Genomic DNA, 22,219 nt, shown 5'->3' with positions numbered 1-22,219 from the left:
AATTTAATAAATAAGGTTGTTTTTTCTTCCTTCACTTTTTTCTTTGATTTCCAGAGCCCCGCACCTTAAAGAAAGGTATTAGATTTGTACAAAAATTCAGTGTGGCTGGAACAGTGTCTTTTTTTTTTCGCCTCCTGATTTAAAGACTGCATACCACACAAAATATGAGATGCATGAAGCCACCGTCTCACGCAAGCTACTTCAACACAATCTAGATAGCCTTGCGTTCCTTGTATTTTTTCGGGAATTTCTGTCATAATTTAGCTAATAGAAAGATCCTGAAGGCTATTTTACTCGTGTGTCAGTGATTTCGTTATAAGGGCGTCCTACTTCGATATATTGCTCAACGATTGCGAGGGAGTCGTTAAAACATACGTGGGTCGCATGATCCCGGCCTCTGAAGCTTCCACATACGTAGCGGTAGAAGTCCGTGCACGGGTCCGAGGTGGAGGTGATAGTGGACCGCAGCCACTGCGCAACAAAACGGCAAGCCGTGGATCCACATTCGACTTCGCTAAATCTTCGATGCGGGAAATGATGTCGCGAAGGCATTTTCGGGACAGAGGACGGTGTTGCGGAAGGTCCGGGCCACAGAGTATCGGCTGGTGCTGTGCGCCCACCGAGAGGCACGGAAAACGTCGGAACCTGAAGCTCGTTCACTCTCTCCTAAATGTGCGGTGAGAGAATAAGAAAAGTCTTTGTTATTGACGTTAATTCTTGTACTTCTCTTATCTATACCTTGACGAAAAACTTCTTGCACGGCATTAAAGAATCACTGTTAAACTTTCCAGCAGCCTGCTTTACTGCAGTCAGAAAATCCACAACTCTTGTTTTTTATACGGACAGCTGTATTAATATCATTCGCGTGGAAAATCAAAGCAATCCACTATATTATTTCGCTACTTTGCGCTTTAGAGAAGAGTACAATAAATACGAAGACTGACGCTTTCCACTGGCATTTCCCATGCCATACCTTTCAACTACACGCCAAGCAATTTTGCGAACACTGACAATTAGCCAGATGAACTAGTATTCTCTACAATATTTACTATTCGCAGTAATTTATTATGTGTAATGCAACTTTGTTTTATGATTGAAATATGAAGAGTGGACGCAAATAAATATTTCGTTTTATTATAAAAAAAGATGTGCTCTACCACTTCCTTAAAGAAGAATCAGATAGCGCTTTACTTGGCACACTTGAAGAAAGAAAAGAATGTGGAAAATGCCGCCTCTACAGTACCAGCTGAAAAAGACCAAATAAGCAAATATTTTTTAGGTTGCCAAAACTACGATGCGCTTTTTCTGTTTGACAATTACTGCGTGTAGTAATCAAGGTTGTTAACGCAATTACAGGGGCACGACCATGATCGATAAATATTGGCACCTTTTTCTTTTTTTATCTCTTAGACGAAAGTACTCGGAATATTTTAAACCTTCCTGAAACTCCCGCAGACGAGACATTAGTGCGAAAGCGTTAAAGACGAACACTTGCAACTGTGGGATTCACCCAGGATGTCGCAAAAGCGTACCGGCTGGCCAAGATCTCGTAAAGAATCGTGACTTTTCGGAAAGCCTTCCGCAAGTGTCGCAAAGTGTCTCAAGTTCTCGAAAAGCCTCCGTGAAAAAAGTCCACAGCTGGAACTAAGCAGCGTCAAGCTTGAACCAAGAGTGAAGCTATGGCTCCGCATATCGAGTGCTTTTCAAGTAATGTCCTTCTTTCTCTAGAAATGCTGCTTTTGCAAGTCATCCTAAGTATCTCTAGACTTCGCTATATTTGGGTAGTCATGCGCGAGACTACCTGCTGAGTGATACCGTGATGCTGGAGTTGTGAATAGCTGTTACGTGGTTTTCGACCGGAACATAAAGGAAATATGGCGGAAGCATTAAACTTGAGTACCGATTTCTCGATGTGACGTAATTTAGTCAGGTGAAAAAAAATCGTCACGTTCAGTCACAACGCAAGATGTTAAATGATGCAACGCTATCCTAGGTAGAGTGGCAATTACGCAATATCGCATGACTAGGCTGAGGTAACTAGTTTCGGAATATTACGTATTCACGTGAGTGTTATGTTGTGTTACACGAGTTCAATCACACGAAAAGCTACTCATGTTACGTGAATTTAAACACATGTGTAGTTAATACTGTGTAGTTAATAGATAGGGTGAGACAAACAATCGAAAAAGCAGAACGAGATTGAAATAAATATTGAATAAAACAGAATAAAATGCATAACATTGAACAGATACGTAAAAGTCGGGAAAAAGCAGACAGAAGATTGCAGATTAAGAACGAGAGGAAAAAGATTTGGCCGTGTATAAGCATATTTCGCTGTAAACGCCGTCAAAAGACTATATTCTTTGGGTGGCAAGAGAATGTGGTTGCTTTCGCTTCCGCTTGAACGCACTGGTAGCATCCGTGGAGGCACGCAGTCCACACGCTCCCGTGTTCCTAGTCATTCACTGGATTCCGTGCCGACTGGTTGTGCCCTCATGATCTCCGACGATAGCATAGCTCTGGCTGACTCGGCTGGCCCTACGCCATCTCCTGACGTCTATTTCCGACGACAGCGTAGCTCTGGCCCACTGGACTTGCCCTACACCATCTCCTGACATCAACAAGAGCTCTCATCGAGTGGTGCCCCGTCCTCGGACTCCTGCAGCCGTCTCCATCTTTCCTATCTTCTCCTTACTTCCGTCGTACACTGTCCCTGCGCCTCGCAGTCTTCTTCCTTTCTTTTTATCTCCTTACCTTTTAATTCCGTCCTTTTATCCCTCCTGCACCCCCAACCCCTCGCGAGCTACTTTTGAGGTGCCCTTCCCCTGAGAGACAGTTACAGGGCTCACTTTCTTTTTCTTTTCATTTAGAATCACTTCTCCCCTTCATAAAACTTGGCACTGCACTTCTATTTAGGTCACGTTAGAGATCCCAGGTAATCGAAATTTCCAGAGCCCTCCACTACGCCGTCTCTAACGATCATATCATGTTTTAGAGACGCTAAACCCCAGATACTATCGTTACAATTACGCTTTCTAGTTACCAGCGAGCAGCCTGTTTTAAATGCGAAACATTTCTTAGTGAACTTAGGTGAATTTGAGCGTATTTATCTATCTATCTAGCCGCTTACGACATTTAGCTCTAATGGCCGTTCCAGTAATGGTATCAATACCAAACTTGGTATGGCATGACTTGACTGTATTTCGAGCGTAAGTGAGTAATAATAACACGAAAATTAAGACATTTATGTCATTATTGTCATGATTTACATTCCATAGTTTTGCTGCTCTGCGGTAGTTTTGTTAACTTAACAAATTACAAACTTGGTGTGGTATGCTATGACTGCATGGCAAACACAAACGATAGACCCTAACGTGAAAATCATGACATGACAGTCATGTAACGACATGACTTCATGCCACACTCATGATGCGCTCGCAGCTGTTTCACTTGCATAGCATGAACTATATTTGGCATTACGGGACATGAATGGACGACGAAGGTATGTGACTGGTGCCAACACGATAATCAGGACATGCGTGCCATGTAACAACATGACCACATGCAACGGTTATCATGTGCTCGTGGCCACTTTGCTAGCTTGACTTGTACCAAATTCGGTATTACGTGGCGCGAACAGACGAAGTAGGTAGATGACACGTCCAAAAATGATAATCATGACATGCGTGTCATGTACCAACATGACTACATGCCACACTCATGGTGCGCTCGCAGCCGTTCCGCTAGCTTCAAATTAGTCAAATTGGGCGTTACGTCACTTGAATGAATGATGAAGGTGTGCAACTGGTGCAAACATGATAATCATGAGGTGCGCATCCTGTAAGAACATGACTACAAGTCACACTTAAGGTGCCAATACACTTCGACATGATCCGGCGTGCGTGCGCGATGGTGTTCATTTCGTCGCGTTACGCCGTCCATGCCACGCCAGGCGCATATTTCGGACGCGTGCGCGTCTGAGCGCGCCCGGCGTCCCCCCGTCAGGAAGAGAGACAGACGCTGTGCTAGGGGCGCTGCGAGCGCTCGATGGTGACGGACGCACTTTACATCGCCTCCGTAGATTTTATGCTATTTCTGCGGACATCCACCTTGGTACCCCTGAAACTTGGATTTATCGTCACCGCCAAGTTCTCCGCTTCGCCTAGACAACACCTTCGTCCAGGTGGGTCCAGTTTCGACAACTTGAGGGACGTCCTTCACTTCCGGCTACAACGCCGCCTCGCTAAGGGCTCTCAGCCCGGCGATGGCGGCCGCTAACGTGGTTACGGGCTATGATCCTACCTCAAGCCAAATGCTGTCTATGGAGATTTCATCCTCCATAAACACTATGCCATCAGAAGACGAATACCTCGACGACATGGTGAGACTGTGGCAACGCAAGCAAGCAAAATCGAAGTCTGCGTCTCAACAACAACGAGACGCCACGGCGGGCCACCATTCCCCAGCCTTGCAAGGAACGCCGGCGCGCCATCCCTCCGGTGGTGTGCCTACCTCTGCTCCGTCCTCGCAGCCAGCGAAGCAACGCAAGTGGCGTCCGCGTCAAACTCCTCGCCTCTCTCGCGACGACTACATCCTAGTAGTGAAACCTCGCGTTCCCTGCGAGCTACGCACATTTGTCCCGGCCGATCGCGCGGGCGACGCCATCCGCAGCTACCTCGGCGACCGCACTACCACGCAAATTCAAGTGTGGCCAATCTGGGAACAGAACATCTTAGTCTGTAGCACCACCATTTTGTCTATGGCACAGCGACTCCTCGGGGACTTCCAGCTGCAAGTGGGGGATCAGCAGCTGCCCGTTCGAGGCCACGCCAAGGCACCAGGGGATACATGCAAGGGCGTCATCAACGTAAACCCTGCTGAAAGCCCGGAGAAGATAAAGTCTGAACTGTATTGGCCTCGAGGTACTATCCTTGCGGTCCGCAAACTCGGAGATTCCGCGGCGGCGGTGGTGACTTTCGAGGGCATGAAGTTACCCCGCTTCCTCTTCTACCACTGCGTGGCGACGTATATCCGCGCCTACAAGAAAACGGTCCCTGTATGCACCAAGTGCGGTACCATCGCTCATCGACCACCTCAGTGTCCTCACGCCGCTCCAATCCAGTGTGCCAAATGTGGAACCCCCGCACCTGCAGGTCTCAATGCCCACGACTGCCACCCCAAGAGCCTCCTCTGCCACGGCGCCCATGAGACTGGGACCAGTGGCTGCACGGCAAAATATCGAAAATATCGGAAACGCAAGCAGCCCTCAACATCTCCTCGAGGGACCAACTCATGTTCGTCACAGCCAGACAGCAGCACCAACATGCATCATTCGGCTCCACCACTCCACGCCGACACTCAAGCATTCCTACCGCTCGAAGCACCAGCGGCGGTACCTCAGGTGAGCAGTTGGGCAAGGAAAGCGGCTTCTAAGCCTCTCTCACCCCCTTTTGTCGATCCTCCTTCTCCCGAACTTGCGGCCCTTCGCCAGCAAGTTGCGGCACTTCAAAAGCAAAATTCTCTTTTAACTAAACAACTCGAACTCTTAAATAAGCGACTTCAACCCCAACAACAGTGTACTGCAAGGCCATCCGGTATTGCCTCCTCTGTCCCGGCGGCTACGCCAGCTACGTCCAAGGTTAGTCTTCGCGCTAAGTCCACTCCCATTAAACCGCCGGTTCAAGCAGCCATGTCTACTCCAGCACTCGGAACCGGTGCCACATCTACTCCAGAAGCTCTTGAGGCTCCTGGGGCACCTCAGGTTATCTTGCCCGCTAACCAAACTCTCCCTAGCGAAGAGCGCACCCCGCGCGTAGAGGAACGCCTCACGCGCGTCGAAGCGTCGAAGCTTCGATTAATCACCTCCTCACCAGCTTCTCGGTCCAACGCATAGTAGTAGAGGTTACCCAGGCTATTCAAGCCTGGGCAATCACCCAGTTTCAACCCAAGGCATCGCGTTCCCGCTCCTGCTCGGTGAGCAGTGAGGGTACAGCTCCACGGCGTCGTCGTAAGGTGGCTACCACCACCCCGCCGTCGGACAATCTGGCCTCCGTGCCCCTCCCTGCCTCTGAGGATTCCGAGCTGGACATGGAGGACCAAATATAAAACCTAAGACAGTCACGATGGCTACCAATCGTACGTCCCGTTCAAACATTGCGTCTAAATTCGAAATCATACAGTGGAACCCTGGAGGCTTCGGGAACAGGCGAAAGCGTTCACATCTTTCCCTTTTCCTCAGCTCACTTGGCTCTCAGCCGGCCGTCTTGGCGCTTCAAGAATCTGGCCCTGCTCCATCCCTTTCTGGATACTGCTCCTATGTAGGCGGCACCACCACATGCCGCCTCGTGCATAAAGCTTACACGGCGATACAGATTGACCTCGATCTGGATCTTCCTTACGACTACTGCATGATATCAGTGCTGTCTCAGCGGAGGGGCAAACCATCAATACATATCCTAAACGTGTACTGTCCCTCTCGCCTTGCGAGGGCTTCGTTTGCGCATCTCTTCCATCGGGCGCTGCGTAAAGCGGCCCGACAACCGCTGGTGATGGTCGGGGACTTTAATGCCCCCAGCCCTCACTGGGGTTACCACTACGAGAAGGCTCGGGGCAGAGAGCTCAAGGAGCTCATTTCCTCGCTGAGCCTGACGCTTCTTACCGATCCGGCACAACCCACACGTTCCGGCAACTCGGTCACGCGAGACACATGCCCCGACCTTTCCCTCACCCGTCACATCCGCGATGCTACATGGGAAAATTTAGGCGAAACCCTAGGCAGCGATCACTTTTTACTCCGCATTTCGTTCACACCGCGGCAGAAAATGCGCCAACACTGGGGCCAAGCTCGTCTCACCGATTGAACTCAGTTCAGAATGCAACCATTCCCCGCCGTCCTCTCCTCGACTAAATATGCAGCGTGGGCATCATACGCTCTTCTAATGAAACAAGCGACGCACCCTTGCAACCTCTAATTTGACTCCTGCAATCGATCCACACCTCCTACATCTTTGGCACGCTCGCCGCGGGCTCATAAGGCGCTGGAAACGCAACAAACTTAATCGGAAACTTCGCGCTCGCATTGAGGCGCTCACTGCAGAGGCGGCCGCATACTCCGCACAACTTTCCGATGCTAACTGGGCAGACACCTGTTCGAAGGCTGCAAACCAGATGAGCTCTAAGAGTGCGTGGCGACTCTTTAGAAGCCTTCTCGATCCCTCCACCACCAGGGGAAAAACGCAACGCCAGCTCCACCATGTTCTGCATGCCTTTCAAGGCACCACGGATGAACTCGCGCGAGAACTTTGTGACCGCTACATCTGCCGCACAATTGATCCCGCAGGCCCAGCATATACGTATTCCGGCGCCCCTAACACCGACCTCGACGCCCCGTACACGCTTTCTGATTTACGATTTGCACTCGCGAAAATGCGACGGGGCACGGCCCCTGGACGCGACGGAATCACAGTATCGCTCCTGGCAAATCTTCCCGACCAAGCACACCTCTCGCTACTCCACCTTATAAATTCGATATGGGACGGTTCTCCGCTTCCAACGGAATGGACCACATCGGTCGTGACATTCATTCCCAAATCGGCAAAGTCCGTTAGTATTGAGGCACTGAGACCCATCTCACTTACGTCTTGCGCAGGAAAACTCATGGAAACCATGGTTTGCGAACGCCTTTCCGCCTACTTGGAGGCCAGGAGGACCTTTGCCGACACGATGTTTGGCTTTCGCCCGCATCTGTCGGCGCAGGACGTCCTGCTCCAGCTTCAAAACGATATCATAGAGCCGACTACTATGCGCCATAACGGTAAAGCCGTGCTCGCTCTCGATCTCCGCGGGGCCCCCAGGTGGTCGAAATTCCCGGAGCCCTCCACTACGGCGTCTCTCATAATCAAATGGTGGTTTTGGGACGTTAAACCCAACAAATCAATCAATCATTCAATCTCCGCGGGGCGTTCGACAACGTCAAACACAGCACTATACTCACTAACCTGTCTACCACAAACTGCGGGCAGAAGACTTTCAACTACATTCGCGCCTTTCTATCACATCACACCGCCTTCATTCGCCTTAATTCTACCGAACACGGCCCGTACTTATTAGGCACGCGGGGTACACTTCAAGGGGCAGTCCTGTCTCCTCTGCTTTTTAACCTGGCGATGATGAACCTCCCCTCTCTTCTAAGCGAGGTCGAGGGAATACAACACGCACTATATACGCACGATATCACAATCTGGACCAACACCGGCTCCTTAGCGCAAATCGAAGAACGCCTGCAAAAGGCTGCCCTTCTGGTGGACACCTACGCAGGTTCATGTGGCCTGGAGTGCTCTCCAGCTAAATCGGCTCTTTTTTCAGTCTCTCCGCTGCCGCCGCCTCAAATTTTTTCTTCCGTCCGGGCCCGTCCCGTCAGTTCAAAATATTCGCGTTCTTGGCCTTCACCTCACATCGTCCTTGGATACAAAGGGTACAATAGCAGGCCTCAGACGCACCAGCGAACAGGTGAGCCGCATGATACGGCGAGTTTCTACCAGGCGCGGCGGCCTCCGCGGGTCTCAGTCCCTCCGATTGGCCCACGCGTTTGTGACCAGTCGCGTCCTCTACGCCTTGCCTTACCTTCGCCTGCGTCGTCGACACGAGCACCAGCTGGACGTCCTTCTTCGTTCAGTATACAAACGCGCTCTGGACCTACCTATTGCAACTTCCAACAGCCAATTCACGGCTCTGGGGGTACACAACATCTTTGCAGAGATGCGCGAAGCTCATCGCGTTAACCAAATCAATCGACTGTTGCAGACGCCTTCAGGGTGCCGTCTTCTACACAGACTTGGCCTTAACCTGATATCTGACCAAGACCCTCTGCAGCCGGTACCAGAGCTCTGGCGTCAAAAGCTATGGGTGGAACCTCTACCCCGTAATATGAACCCCGACCTCCATCCTGGCCTAGACTAGCACGCGCCGCGGCCCTTCATACGCGACACTCCAATCGTCCTGGTGTTTTCTACGTGGACGTCTCGGGCCCCTCCCCATCGGGTCACTTCACGGCTGCCGTGATTACAGAGGGCAAACACGTAGATGGCCTCTCCTTTCGAGCAGACACAGTAACGCACGCTGAAGAGGTTGCCATAGCTTTGGCCTCCTCTCACCCTACCTCACGCACCATCCTGACGGACTCGTGCTCGGCCTGTTCTCAGTACCTTCAGGGTTCCATTGCCCCGCTGGCGGCTAGCCTACTACAGGCAGCCTCTTGGCGCTTTAACCCTCATCCCATTCGTATAGTCTGGACACCAGGTCACTCGGGCCTGCCTGGCAACGAGGCGGCAAATGCCGCTGCCCGCGCTTCTCCTGTTCGGGCCGTTGTCCCTCCATGTCCCGAGACGGAATCTGGCAATACCAACCTGACGCGCTTTCGCGAAATTTTGGCTTATTACCGGGCTTCGCGCCGCCTCTACCCGGACCCCGCACGCGGTTTGGAGAAAACGGACGAACGACTGCTACGCCGCCTGCGGACGAACACCTTTATCAGTCCGGCGGTCACCAGGCACTTTTGCCGGAAATCAATGGCACCTGCTCGACCTGTCATGTCCTCGCCGACACATATCACGTCGTAGCATCGTGCCCAGTTAATCCCTTTCCTTTCTCATCCCCTTTTCCTATCCCAACTAGAGAGGCTTGGGAGGAGCACCTGCTCGGCTGCTCTACCTTGGCTGCACAACGCTTCTTGGTGGAGCGCGCACGGGCAGCTTCCAGCTCCACTGGCGTCCCGGAATAGGGTCTTGCCACTCTAGCACGCCGATAGGCCACGTCGGCACTCTCTAGTAGACTTTTTCTGAAATAAATGTTTTTTACCACCACCACGCGGTGCTGTGGGTAACGTAGTCGCCGCGAAATGCAGCATGCCGCATTTCGCGCCGGTTGCCGCCATGTGTCGCCGACAGACGCAGGTCGCACTGGTGCTCATGTTTTGCTGGTGTATCGTCGCGGCACCCAGCGTGCGCGCGCCTCAACGTTACGCCGGAGTATATTTGGCCCTTCATGATGCGCTCGCCGCAGTTTCGCTAGCTTCGCATATACAAAATTTGATATTAAAGGACATGAACGGACGACGAGGGTTTGTGACTAGCGCACACACGATATCATCACCGGCGAGTCACTTAAAACTGGACTACGTTCAAAGCACGCTTGCGGCTCTTTCAATAGCTCCAGATATACTAAATTTGCAATCAGGTGACGTGAGTAGATGACGAAGATGAATGATAAGTCCAAACATGAAAATCGTGACATGGAAGTCATGTGCAGCATAATTTACCTTCGTCTTGTAACGTTTTGCTTATGGTAATGCAGCCTTTCCACCTTCCTCATTCGTGCTTCGCATATCATCGATTTCCACTTTATGTGGGATCTGCAAATTTTTTCACTGTGTCAAGCTTGGCGTGACTTCGCGCAAACTTCTTACATGTTTAGATGCTAAAGAGGTTATGACAGGGCTGCGTCCATCCCTCACTCGCTCGTGCGGCGTTCCCCTCACACTGTGCAAGTGATGCCCCTTCCCTTCTCTTTCTCTCTCGTATTCTCCCTCTCTCGAGTCGAAGAAGAAGACATCGAAACACTTCCTTAGTAGAGCGGTGCCCACACTCCCACTGCGTATGCGCATCCCACTCTTTCCTCTTCTACGTCTCACCATCTCGCTCCGGAGTCGGTGGTGAAGACGGTGAAGTGCTTTCTCAATACAATCAATTTGTAGCCTTTGATCGTTGGTGTTGGGGCGGTCCACATTTCCATGAGACAGAACACGTCTGCTTTGGCTAGCACGGGATCACGCTCGGTGCATGTGGCGTGTGAGTTGACGAACCGGCTGTTTAGCAGTTCTGTAGTCATAGACACCGGCCGCGTTCATGGCAAGGGTGACGGCATGAAACGATTCTCCCCGACAGCGTGAGTCAGATAGAGCTTCTGTGGATGCTGTTTTGCATCTTCCAGCTGCTTCACATCAACACAAACTTCCATATATAGGGTAACGGTGTAATTTTTAGACTAGAAGTATTCGATGGTCAAGCTCAATCCGGTGTGCGTCATGACCACCTTTGGTGTGCATGCGCGCACCCTCTCTCTCTCTCTCCTCTCCTACACTCACTCTGTCGCTCTAGGCATCCGTCCCTGCGGCGTTTACACCGCCATTACTCATGGCCACCCCTCTCCTTCTCTCATGCATTCCGCCCTACTCTCATTTCGCAACACGAATGCAGGCGGCGTACGCAACGAGTTTGTAGATTGAAAAAAAAAATAATAATAACGACTGGTCGCGCTGCACAACCGTTCACTGGTCTCCCTATATGAAAGAACGCATACAGGCTCTAGGTCTTCAACTCCAACGTAGTGCCGGTGGGATATTTCACCTGTGCGTACTGCGGACTGCGAGTCACTGTGTATATTCGGAGTCTTATGTCTCTCATTGCCCATTAGCATCGCTTGGCACGTTCCAGGAGAAACGCCAGTATATCACTGCATGCTTTGCGCCTCTCCAGGTTTCTCTCCTGCGCGACGCTGCGATGAACATCAGTGTCTACGCCAATGCCGGTGTAAGCGTTAGCGTCCGTTTCTTAGCATCGACACATGGCTCCTTTTAGGGAAAGGTGGGGTAAGTTGTTGAAGAGGATTTTCTTTCTTAGAAAGCTTCCACACAGAAATCTTGGTCTGACTGTCTGCCTGCTGCCTCTTTATCTGTCACACGATTTTCCCATCTGGCAGGTTTAAGAACTTGCTGAACGCAAAGTCATCTGAACTGTTGGCTGCGTTGATACTTGTGAACGTTGTTGACCAAAACAGAAAATAAAACCCATATCTGATATGTAATATTAGTATGAAAATATCAGTTGGTCTGTTCCTTTACTATGAGATGCATAGTTACATTGTTTTAGAAACACTGTTGTTTCTTACGCTGCACCTATTATGCGACGCTATCCCGATTAAGACAGCCGGGAGAAGACCATGGGCTTTCGATGACATTTGCAGATGAGTTCTCAAATACGCGGTCAGTTTTTTACTCTTTTTTACCACCGCGGCAGTGTCAGCGCAACCTAACTGCTTTTAAGAGCAGAACTCTTTCTAATTTTTGTTGTGCCGGGTAAGGTGAACATTATTTATCATCATGGCGAATTGGCACGCACTCTGTTTCTATTCTTCATCTCCAGTTTCACTTCCACAACACGCGAGCCGATTTGTCTGGCAATACCTGTGACAACCGTGCAGGGTGAGAGAACAAGCACAGAAAGAGGGAAGGAAAGCGAGGAAAATGAAAGAAAAAACCAACCAGAAACAACACCGACTAAATTTCAAGGCCGAAAGGCTGCCGCAGTGACGTCAGAGAGGGGGGCCCAGTTACGCCACGAACGCGGCGGAAAGCCTACGTTTCGTTCACGTTTTAGGAGAACCAACGCTCCCGCTCTTGCAGCTGCTGCGGCTTGATTAGGCCGAATAAAAGATGTGGAAAAAAAGTCTTACTGAGCATGCTAAGTTGGGCAACTGGGCCCCCAACCTCTGACGTCACTGCGGCAGCCTTTCGGCTCTGAAATTTAGTCGGCGTTGCCAGAAACCGAGAGACATACAGAAAGAAAAAAGGAATACAAATAAAGGAAAACGAGTTATTCACGGAGAAAAACTTACAAAATGGGACTCGAACGCCCCCCCCCCTCCCAGATGGTGCACGTTCTGAAAACTTGGCTGTTCAGGCATGCAGGCAGAGAACAGCAATGCATTGCATGGTACAGTGTAGCGAGGAAGTTGGAAACTGAAGTGAGCGTGAAGAAAAATAATGGCCCCGTATCTGCATGTAATCTGCAAATGTCGCCGAAAGACAATATTCTTGGATGTGGAGAGAGTGAACAAAATATTTACTTGATGTCCTGCACAAGAAAATCGGTCTATGGTATTCCGGAGGCGCTGCGTTACAGTGCCAAGAGCGTGAAGCGGAGGTGAACGAGCGCATCAAGTCACGTCACACGTAAGACATGAGCGCCATCAGGCAGTTTTTTTGAAAAACAAAGCGTGTGGCCCTTGAGATGGGCGTGCGCGCCCGTCTCAAAGGTGATAAAGTGTAGAACGCAAGGCGACAGGTAGGGGCCACCACCGTGTCTTCTAGGCAAAGCGTTGGAAACACTCGTCTTTCCGTGCAAGCATTGCATCGCCAGCGCAGCATGATAGGCGTTACGGTCCTCAGAATTACTTTTGTATGCCATTTCTAGTAAAAGACGAACGTGCACAATATATACGTGTTGTTATGTTGCCTTATATATGCGCAATAATTGTTTTTATTTGAAAATCGCACACGTATGAATGCTCATGCTTGAGCAACATTGGTGGGCGCAACGGATGGGGTCGGCCGTTCGGGGTATCGGCTGGTGCTGTTTAGAGTACCTGGTTCGCGGTAACGGTAGACAGACAGACAGACAGACAGACAGACAGACAGACAGACAGACAGACAGACAGACAGACAGACAGACAGACAGACAGACAGACAGACAGACAGACCAACCAAAGTTTTTGCGTCGAAGGTCCCCAAGAAAGACTATCGTCTTTAAAATACGACCGTAAGGAGAAAAGTGAGGGGAAAGATGACAAAAAATATTGAGGGGAAAGATGACAAAAAATATTGAGGGGAAAGATGACAAAAAATATTGAGGGGAAAGATGACAAAAAATATTGAGGGGAAAGATGACAAAAAATATTGAGGGGAAAGATGACAAAAAATATTGAGGGGAAAGATGACAAAAAATATTGAGGGGAAAGATGACAAAAAATATTGAGGGGAAAGATGACAAAAAATATTGAGGGGAAAGATGACAAAAAATATTGAGGGGAAAGATGACAAAAAATATTGAGGGGAAAGATGACAAAAAATATTGAGGGGAAAGATGACAAAAAATATTGAGGGGAAAGATGACAAAAAATATTGAGGGGAAAGATGACAATGGAAGAAACAGGAAGAAAGAAATATGGTAAGAGACAAGGAGAAAAGCCTAAATAAGGTGAACATAAAATCAACAAAAAGAAAAATACACTGAAAAATATTCCTAAATATAGCGATAAAAAAGAAAGAAAAACAGGATGGATGCGAATGAATTTGGGAAACAGAAAAAAAATCTTTGCAAAAAATAATACCTTCAGCCCTGAGCCATTTATTGCAATTGGAAGATATGTTTTGTTTTTTTAATGTTTAGCACCTCATTTAGCCACGCACAAAAAGTAGACCCACTGGTTTATTGATAAAAGAATATACATACATGGCGTGAAATCACGCCATCTCGCTTTAGTGGTTGCGAATTGAAAACAATACTTCTTGACTTGCGTTGCTCACAAGTGTAAAGAAAATAATGATTATGTATAAATTGGCAGTATCTAAGTTTTTGAGAAAACTACTAAACTTTGTCTTGAAATAAACGGCTCTCTAGCACCTCAACATAACCCCTTCAGCGTCATCCATGACATCGGCGAGGTGTCCTCTCTTTTTTTTTGCTGCTAGCTCCGCGTAAGTGCCACAATGGTGGTGACCATTTCTGTGGGTGTTTTGTTTCTTAAGGGCTAAGAAAGATGTTGCGCCATGGTGCCGATTCACACTGCCGGGACCCAAAGGGTGAAGAAAACACAAATACCTAGCCATACATAGGTGTCTCCAAGCTCCTACATTCCTTTATCATTGTGGCTCTGCTACAAGTTTTTAGACAGGCACAAAATGAATTTCAACAATTTGGGCTCGAAAAGACATTCGAGTGAAATTTCACAACTAAGCGGGCCAGACAAACATTTATAGCTACAATTTTAGATGTACTTGTCAAATTTATGCGAAGTGTACGCATGCGCGTCAATCACCGAAGTAAAATACCCAGCTGCGCATAGTCAAAACAGCGAAAGCAATGTTTGTTATAAGGGCAGCGCTTACCTTCTCGATTGTAAAGACTTCGGGCTGTTTGGAAAGAAGGAAGACGGCCAGGTACATGCTGCACAGTACTCCTGGCAGAAGAACTAGGAGACAGAAGAACAGCGTCATCAATCTATTATGCCTCCTTCTGCGTTGTTCTTCATAGCTCCCGTCGAGAGGTACACAGTCTTCACACACGCCTGTCCAGTGGTCCTGTAGGACGAATATACAAGCAGCCACAACTAGTTTTTAATTTATGAATCATTTGGATATATTTTTTGTGCCACTGAAACTTTCAACCCACACTATTGGTGTCATCGCTTGGCGGAATCGGAGTGACTGATCAACTCTGCACCTGAGCGCTCCACTCTAACATAAGTGAATCTACGAAAGGAACACGTGCGCTTCTTCTGAAGTGAATGGCAGGGTCAAAATAGAACGGGATGCGCACATCCCTATTGTTGCATGAGTTGGCACGCTGGGCACAGCAACGCTACGCTAGCAAAACCTGAGCTCCGATGCAAGGCGCCTCTACCGTGCGCCGCTCGACTACGCGCCCCTGCGGAACGCACAGCCGCGTTCTGAGCCATAATAGCGGCTGATGCCACTCGCGTTTCGCGGCCTTCACCAAAAGTGTTCCTGAATCTTCAAGCCACCGACATAGAGTATCAATTCGACGGTGAATCTATCACCCCAGCTGAATTTGAAGCTCACTCACGCTGGATCCGTGCAGTGAAAGCACACCGTGCAGCACGGCCCACTAGCCCATCACTTCGACGCCACCTTCCTCGTCCCCTTCACAGGAGATTACACGACCACCGAACACCACCCCTAGTGCTCCCACTCTTCGTCGTGATGCTCCCCGGCCTCGACTCCCTGCAGAGTACTTTAAAATCATCTTCAGACCGGTAGGAGGACTTGACCTCCGCACAACAACTCACGGTGTCCTGCTGAAAACCCTCTGCAATCTCGCTAACATCGACTACGCAGCCGTCCACACCGCTGACCGTGTACGCATTAATCCATACAACAACTCACATGCTGTCAGCACCCCATTTAAGCCACGTGCACGTCTCTATCTCTGTGCATCTGAACTCCACCTGGGTACTATCTCTTACTCCTTACGTGCCTACAAGGCAGCACCAGACGACGCCCTCCACGGAGTCATCTACAATGCCGTCATCTCCCAAACACAGGACGAGATCATCCAAAATCTCCAGTCGATGAATTTGAACAGCCCCTACACCATCGCCGACGCACACCAGATGGGGCTCTCAAAATCTATCCTAATTAACTTTGTCAGCACTACTATCCTCCCCTCTTCGATCGTTTTGAATTGCGGCGTCTACCGCTGCCACCCGTTCTGCCCGAAAGCCAAGACTTGCATTGACTGCTGGACTCCTGGCCATCGCGCGGACGTCTGCATCAAGCACAAGTCCACCCTCCGCTACTGCTGAGGCCAGACCCTCGAGAGAGTTGAGCCCCCTACCTGTGTCCCACGCTGCATCCTGTGCAAAGAAGACCGCATCACGGGCTCACGTCCATGCAAACTCCGATTCAACAGGAGTGGCCCATCAGCGCCGTCTTTTTTTTCTCTTTCGCTCCTTCCCTGTCCTGTATTTTTTCTGGTGTTGCGCTGTAAGTAAGTTCACGATGGGCCTATCACCCTCGTCCAGCCCCAGCCTCCGGCACCAGCGCCAACCACCGGGTCCATCCTCAAGAGCTCCCGGCCTTCCCGCCCTCGCCACCGGCCTACATACCATGGTGCCCGGTCTTTCAGCCACCACTACTCCGTCTCTTTCCCGCCCTTGCCCAGGTCCGAGGCGTCCGCCGCCCCCACAACCACTAACAGCACCACCACGGCCACACCACCGGTGAGCTTTACAAGGCAGCCTCACATGTCAGACCCCGAAATTGTGGCTCTCGAGGCCAGTATTACTGCCCAGCAGCCCCAAATTTAAGAGCTGACGCGTCAGCTGCAGGCCGCGCTGGCACGTCTGTCCTCTCCCACTCATCCTCTTTCCCCAGCTCCCGCCTCTACACAAACGCCATATCCACCTGCACCAGCTGAGAAGGCCACGAACACAGCACCATTGGCTAGATCATCGCGCGCCTCTTCCCCTACCCGTCAACCCCCACAGAAGCGCCGATCACCCTCCTCTAACGCCATCACCCCACACGAGCAAGACGTGGTTAGCGAAACAGCCTGCTGCTTGGAGTCGTTCGAACAGTGCATCATGACCCGCTTCACACGATTCGAAGAGCGTGTAGCCCCTATCGACATGCGCGTGGCCGCTATCGACTCCCAACTCGCTACCTTTGACGCCAGGGTAGCTGCCTAGGAGAACCAACAGAGCGCCTCAGTGGCCACCATTGCGCATTGCTCGCTCCCCGCCCCGCTCACCCCGGCACCTACAACAACTCCGCCCGGTCTCCCTGCCATTCATTATGGCCAGGCACCACCCGCACCTTAATCTCTGGCAGTGGAACTGTCGGGTGTTCCGTGCCAAAAAGAGCACCCTTCAGCTCCATCTCCAGAACATCCCTCCCGACACCACTCCCTCTGTCATAGCACTTCAGGAACCACTAACTCCCGTAAAACTTCGCGAACCGCCTTTCATTCATCTTCTGAGGCCCACTCCAACATTCCGACGCTGGTGCACCGTAACCTTACTGCGGTGCTGCACCAGTTGGGCGTTTCGAAATGTGCCGATCTCCTCCTTGAAATTCTTCCTCACCGTCACACTTAGGCAAGCCTTTTTGTTTTCAGTGTGTACAGCCCTTCCAAGATTCCTTCTGCCTCTGAACTCCTCGTTCTACGCAAAGCGCTTTCCTGCAACGGCCGCAATGCTTTAGCAATTCTAGGCGACTTCAACGCCCCTCATAACAGCTGGGGTTACCGCCACAATACCCGCAAGGGCCACTAAATATGGAACTTCATCCCCAATGAACGTCTATCGATTCGTGACGACTTCACTCGCCCTACCAGAATGGTATACAGTGTCCAACGAGACACTAACCCAGGTCTTGCACTCGCCAGAAATGTAGCCCAATCATCCTGGTCTAATATCGGTATCTCCCTCGGTAGCGATCACTACGTTCTTTGCACCACTTTCTCACTCCCTTTTTTGCTCGCCCCTTTACTAGTCTCACCTAGGTTGTGGACTGATATCGCTTCTGCTCCCTTCGTCTTTCTGCTTCCTCTTCTTCTGCTATCACGGACCTCTCAGTGTGGACGGAGACCATTTTGGCAGGTGTACACACCGCTACATCCACACTCCCTGCAGCGCCACACTCCACTATGACAGACAGCCGTCCGCTGCACCTTTGGCAGGCCTATCAAGTTGTCCACCACCGATTGCAGGCCCAGAAACATAATCGCCGTCTGCGCCTCTGTTTGGCCCGGCTTGCATTGGACATAGAGGAGCACTGCACCTCTCTTTTACGAGAACAGTGGGGTCAAACGTGCGATCGCATGGCCGGCAACCTTCGCCTCCGCGACACTTGGTCGCTTCTCAGGGTGCTGCTTGACCCCATCCATACGAAAGCATCCCAGCGCAAGAATGTCTCCCTTCTACTTTATTCTTCCTCACTAACCGATACTGAGTTTCTGGCGACCCTTCAGGATCGCTACCTCTGCACCGACCCCCACACTCCACTTCCTGCTTACTCAGGCTCCTCCAACAGCGACCTTGATGCTGACATTTCTTTGGGTGAGGTTCGTGCTGCGCTACTTAAGCTCCGCACAACCTCAGCCCTCGCCATTACACAAACCTCAGCAGAATACATTTTTTCTGACTCTAAACCCGCGGTATTCAACTACATGGTAGGACGGGTAGCACCCCCAGCCGCACGCATCCCGCCGTCTGGCCCCATTTTTTCTCACCCCATTTATATTATCGGGGTACCTGGTCACGTGGATCATCCAGGTAACGAGGCGGCCAATTCTATCGCTCGCGATTCGACCAACCGAACTAGGCACTGCCTGGGCGGCAAAACCGGCAGCCTGAAGGCCGCCCACATCGCTGCTTTTTAATTTTCTAAATATTATTTTACTTTTTGCCCTTCTGATGAATAAAGATTTTCGCCATCACCGATGCGAGGCCCTACGGTCCCTAGAATATAGAGCGACTGACGCGACCGGTGTTCATTGGAACGCCGAAAGTTAGCAGTGTTTCAAAGGGCGGGGTGCTTACGACTTCCGGTTCAATCTGCCGATTTTTGCGGAGCAGAAAAAGTTGCTCCGTGGACTGGGTCTCACGACAAAGCTGCTTCAGATCTGTCAATGTAACATACAGAGAGCACTCTCAATCTTCTAATGAAATGGACTTATTCCGCATGAAGCAGAAGAAAGTATTACCGGAAGTGCTATGAATCTGCCAATGAATGACACCAAATGGCCAGCTGTCTGTCATGAACACAAACACCCCTACACACCTAGAGGCTAATTTTTCGGAGCATGAGTGATTTCTAAAACTGAACCGGAGAAAAAAAAGTTGACTATACCACAGCTACCTCCTTTTCTTCTCCCCTACCGGCAAAATAATATTAAGCACCGGCATATGCAATAATGCTGTTATTAGTCACGCCGACTGTACGTATTTTTAAACCACTCTTTGAAAACACATTAGCTCTAGCTTGAATTTCATGGGGAATCAATTCATTCGTTCAGAACCAGTAAGGAGGCCTTCTGCAGCATTTGGAAAATAGTCGCGAAAAATCAGCATACTTATCACACGAAAGCGTTTGAAGATTGTGAGAACGTCAGCAGGGAATGCATTCAACAGTATTTCCATTTGGTCGGATATATATCCTCCGTATTTTTAGGCAACATTCGCACAGTGTAAAGTTATTCTGGAACACTGATTAAAAAGTTTGCCAATCATGTGTGTAAGTGATTGGTAATGTTACCTGTTGTACGAGAAAGTGGTTCACTCGAAACCCAGGCGAAAATTTCCTTTACTATGTACAACACAGTATACATGCATTTGTACAGCGCATTATCAATATGCAATAACTTGCCTGGTAGGACCCCGAATCTTTTTCAACTCAAGGGGGGTGGGGCGATGTTAGGGCCTCGGTTACTAAACCAGTTCTCTGGCCCCACAGAGGGCGTCGTACAATTGCATATATACTGTGCTGTACTTAGAAAAGGCGAGTTTCTACCCGCGTCTCGTGTGTGCCACTTTCTTCTCCTTTCTGGCCCTCACTTCGGGCGTGGGGCCTCGCGTTCTCAGTGCGTCGCATCCGAAGTATGATCCAACACAAACAGTACAGTATCTCAAAATTCCGAGCTTTATGACCACTATTATGTGTTTGATCTACCATGATGGCATCGTATATTCTGTAAAATAGCGGAGTCAACTGAACTTCGGGGCACTATGCTGGACCTTTCATAACCTTGGTCAAAGAGGTGACCCAAAAGCTGCTATTAAAAATATAAAATGATATCACATTACCATGGCTTCTCAGATTGGTACCATAGGGGTCCTAATGCAGTTGTGATGACGGTTCAGGTCACAAAGAGATGGCGACCGTTGGAGTGGCCTATCTGTTTGTTTATTTCTTTTTCTATCTAATTGGCAAGTACCCACATCGAGGGATTTGCGAAAAATGCAACGTTGAGACTGTTGATTGTTGTTCCAAGTAAGCTATGAATTAGAAAAGGAGAAATAAAGAAAATAAATCGCAATTATACGTAAGATATTGAATTTCACTTCAAGTAATATGCATTGGAGCTTGTATTCCAGACTGCCGCATTAACCCGATGTGAACAATTTTGAAAACCTAAATGTTAACTAATTGAAATGACGAATACTTTTAGATAGCAGAATATAATGGTACTCGTTCAGAAGTTTTAATGAAATTACAGACCGCATCAAATATATCCCTGTGGCAGTATTCCAAGCCTGAGGCAAAGAAGTTGAAAACATTTTCCTCCGGCAAGGTCAAGCCTAATTTCGCGAAAGAAATAATTAGAAGTCGAGTTCTAACGTGAGAGTATCTTGAAAATGACAAAAAGTAATGTGGAATATTTTCGAGTTCTCCGCAGAATCGGCTAAGGCTTAATCATAAGCCAGCTTGCTTCCTAGCAACGTCACTAGATTAAGTATCTAGTAACGTTGCTTCCTAGCTTGAACCTATGTTTTGGCTCGTACCCACTATGGTGGATTAGCCATTGAATGGGTGGGTAATATAATAAACAAAAATGAATTTGATTTTTTTATGACGGAATGATCGGAAATTGAGTGAGTGTAAAATTCGACAATCAGAAGGTTACGTATGAATAAAGTAGGTACACAACTATTATTGGAACGAACAAACAAGTGAGAATACCAAATAACTTGAATTTCAATAATAATAACTAACACGTAAATATTTTTTTTTGTTTTCTGAAGAAATTCGCAAACAGCCATGCACACGTTCCTGATGGTGCGTCCTTGAAAGAAGTAAAATAGCCAAGTGGGCTAGTTTATGCATACTCATGACAGTTAGGGGAAGAAAAAAGATGGAAACACAAGGACGTGCACGACATAAGAGCTGTATACTAGGAAAAACACGTAATCTACACGCATAAAATAAGGCACTCCTTATCAACACCTAAATGCATACAAAGACGTTTGCGGTAGAAATGAATTTTACGAATCTGTGAGAGCAATTGAAGGCTGGCTCACGCACCTGTGTCTTGCTTTTAGAATTTTGAACGCTTCAGCAATTTCACGCGCGCAATGGCCCCACCTTGGTACCATGCTTCGTGGCGTTGATAAGACTTTTTTCAGTGCCTTCTTTACGGTTACATATGACATGTTTTACCATTAAACTTTCAATTGTTTGACAGCGCTTTTTCTGTGCCTATCGACGGTTTTACGTAGCATCGAACCGGCGCTGCCACGTTTGAACACTGATCTAATGGCCTTCTCTTTTCTACTTTCCCTTCACCGTAGGCGACAGCGGGCAAGTCGCCGCCGCTGCTACCGGGTTCAAGGCTAGCTAAGTGGGCGCAGCGGTTGGGGTTTTCGGTGTTTACATGGAAGACAGTGCAGTGAGTGCCGCTGTTTCACATCAGCGCCCCCTCTATTTTTTTTTCAGTACCCGGGCAAACGCTCTCTTCGGGACGGCGACCCGCAGGGCGCGGGTTCGAATCCCGGCTGCGGCGGCTGCATTTCTGATGGAGGCGGAAATGTTGTAGGCCCGTGTGCTCAGATTTGGGTGCACGTTAAAGAACCCCAGGTGGTCTAAATTTCCGGAGCCCTTCACTACGGCGTCTCTCATAATCATATAGTGGTTTTGAGACGTTAA

The 22,219-nt window shown here is 49.3% G+C and overlaps 1 long non-coding RNA gene across 1 annotated transcript; it reads right to left on the bottom strand.

The window, feature by feature from the left end:
* Window positions 1-262: 262 nt before the first annotated feature.
* On the bottom strand, window positions 263-20,781 carry LOC142803329 (uncharacterized). The gene is made up of 3 exons (XR_012894061.1): window positions 20,380-20,781; window positions 14,942-15,133; window positions 263-666 (listed from the first exon to the last, which is right to left on the bottom strand). It is a non-coding gene; the product is annotated as an uncharacterized LOC142803329 (long non-coding RNA).
* Window positions 20,782-22,219: the final 1,438 nt, after the last annotated feature.

The sequence above is a fragment of the Rhipicephalus microplus genome, chromosome 3 (genome assembly GCF_043290135.1).
Source record: "Rhipicephalus microplus isolate Deutch F79 chromosome 3, USDA_Rmic, whole genome shotgun sequence".
NCBI lineage: Eukaryota > Metazoa > Arthropoda > Arachnida > Ixodida > Ixodidae > Rhipicephalus > Rhipicephalus microplus.
This window is presented reverse-complemented; position numbering and strand designations above follow the sequence as displayed.